Source organism: Salvelinus sp. IW2-2015, linkage group LG8 (assembly GCF_002910315.2).
Source record: "Salvelinus sp. IW2-2015 linkage group LG8, ASM291031v2, whole genome shotgun sequence".
Lineage (NCBI taxonomy): Eukaryota > Metazoa > Chordata > Actinopteri > Salmoniformes > Salmonidae > Salvelinus > Salvelinus sp. IW2-2015.
This window is the reverse complement of record NC_036848.1, coordinates 30525647-30528668: the sequence shown is the minus strand read 5'-3', so window position 1 is coordinate 30528668 and position 3022 is coordinate 30525647.

The window sequence follows — 3022 nt, the reverse complement described above, 5'->3', positions numbered from 1 at the left end:
CACACACACACACACAAATGCATGCACACAAGTGCGCAAACACACAAACACACACACACACACACAAATGCATGCACACATAAGTGCGCAAACACACACACACACTAATGCATGCTCCCACATCATCTTATCATGTCTTCTCTATGTGCTACTCATTCAACAGCTATCTCAAACCATTTCAGACGGAAGCGACTGTCTTTCTATCATCTCCCAGGAGACACATCTACATTATATCATTGCCAAATGAAGGACCACATATTCAACAACTCAGTGCTGTTTTACTATGTGATGTTCACCTTAACAACAGAGCTCTGCGCCGTATATGTACATACTGTGTAGAGTGCTGGAAAAGGTCACTCTACACAGCCACAGTTCAAACCCATACATAATGTAGGGAGATATGACGTGAGAGATACAGATACACGGAGTGAGAGAAAGAGACAGTAGACAGACAGAGAAGGAGACATCTCCGAAATATCCATCTCCATTACAGGCAAGAAGCGGGCTACAGTAGAAGCAGCACAATAATTGCAATAGCAAACGTCTACCTAACCTCTGAATCTAGTATAACTAACGAGCCGAAGCTCTCTATGAGACATTCCCAGACGGTCTATGGAGGACTGACATGCTGCGTATTCCATTAGCATGGCTCTGCTGCAGCACTGAGAGAGTGGGTGAGTGGGATCATGGCATTAATTAGGTCCAGTTGGGACAGGACGCTGCGGAGAGAGGAGGAGAGAGGGGCTCTGGACTACGCCTATGAACAGGACCTCAACATTTTCCCCAACATTGCTCCAGGCCCACTCATAGTGGCAAAGGAGGGAGGGAGAGGTGGAGAGGGAGGGAGGGAGGGAGGGAGACCAAACAGAGGATGAGAAATTCAAAGAAAGAAGAGGTTGAACAATTCTGAGAACGGATAATGAAGACACAGCAGGGTCTCTCCACAATAACCAATTAGTTAGTGCCAGAGTATCTACAAGCTAATCAAATCATTAACCCATAAAAATAAATATTGCTGGAAATTGCCTTGGTTTGCGATAAAGACTTTTACAGGTCTACATAGACTGACATAGCGTTGACAGTCTGACATAGACACAAGAGGTTTGTGGTCTGGTTCCTATGTTTCTGAGAGTTGAGTTTCAGCTGGTAGAGAGTTTGGTTGGAGCTCACTTTCATTACGCCCTGGGAGACCAATCAAAAGTTAGCAGGAGCTCCATGCAGAGGAAAGAGGCCCCTCATCATCATCTTCACATCCCACAACCCAACCCCTATTCCCCTCTCATTCTCTCTCTCTCTCTAATATTATCCCCCTCTCTCCCTCTCTTTCCCTAGCATCCTCTCCCTCTCCCACACTTTATTATCAACCCCCTCTTCCGTCTCTCCCTCCCTCTCTCTCACTAACATCCTCCTCTCTCTCTCTCTCTCTCTCTCTCTCTATCAACTCCCATTCCCCCTCTGTTTTCTCTTCATTCCCACATCCTACTTTGAAAATGAGACTCAGCTGAGAGCCACTGGGCTCTGCACAAACATGATTTGGGGCTGCTAATTCCTGCCATGCGATTGAACACAGTCAGTATAGGAACACGGTACTCAGAAAAATGTAAATCCTCCCCCTTCTCTGTATTTCCCCGTCTCTCTCTCTCCCCCTGCATTTCTTTCTCTCTCGCTCTCTCTCTTGCCCTCTCTCAAGTTTTATTCAGGTGGGGATTATTTCAGCTGTAAAATTCAATATCTCTCACTCTCTATCCCTCTCTTTCCAGTCTAATTAATTCCGCTGAAGATGAATTACCAAGGGATTTTTTTACCCCAAAACAGAAATGGGGGGGGGGGGGGGCAGAGGAGAGGAGGGAAGGAGGAAGGTCTTAATCACCCCCAAACCCCCCCCCCCCCATTCCTCAGTAAAAAAAACAAGAGGGAACAGAACAGAAGAAAAAAAAACGATAAACAAAATTGTTTACTTCCCCCTCACCTCTACAGCTGAATCCCCATGGGGATGTGATTATAAAAACAGGCCTCACTCTCTTTTTTCATTTTCTTTTTCTGTTCATTCCTCTTTGATGAAGTTCTGGGAGTTCAGAGGGACGCGCCGCGGCTGGGAAATCGCTGAAACACAAAGCACCATGGGAAGAGCAAACTTTGGCTGATCTGAGGAGACGACCGTACGTGTGTGTGTGTGTGCCTGTGCATATGATGTGCACATATGTATGTGTGTATGCATATGTGTAATGTACACCTGCCCATTGCCAAATATTGAATCTTACCTCTGAAATAATCCCCACCTGATTAAAGCTTGAAAGCCTTCATTCTCCCAAGCTGCACTGTGTTACCATGCCATGCGTTTGGCTAAGATGTCACTCACCCCCAAACCTGTTTTTTTTCTTCTCGCAAACACAGCCACATCAAACTTTACAGGCCATCAAACTATGACTAATTCCAGTGAAGTATTCATTTCCACTGCAACCCAGCATCCAAGGGAATGGGTGAGAACGAGAAGGTCATGATGTCATCAAGGAGGCCCCTGATTGGGCAATCAGTTCCTGGGTACAAATGATGTCACCTTTTGCTGGGCCTCTCCATTCAGAGCTATTGAGCTGGGGTGATATGAGCGCTATAGAGAGAGGTCATTTTTCTCCCCATGAGTGGTGGGTGAGAAAACCGCTCTGCGGCGAGGGGGGAGGGGGGGGGGGCATGCTAATCAAACTCCACAATATAGATGGCATTAAACTAAGCTTAACCCCCCCCCCCACCAGAACAGCCCCCAGACCCTACTAAGCCTCCCTTCCCAAGTCTTGATCCCCCCCCCCCACACAATTACACTTCCTCAGCAATAAAGCAGGCTTTGACTATAACCCACCCCTACAGAAACACTGCATGGGAAGTGTCACAAAGTTGTCATCAGCAGGCACAAAGGATTTGCTGGCAGTAGGGTTCTGCTTAGGCCTCTTTTATTTAGACACGAGGGAATAACAAAACAAAGGCCATAAGGCTGGGACTGCAAAGACAAATCATGTTCTCCATACAG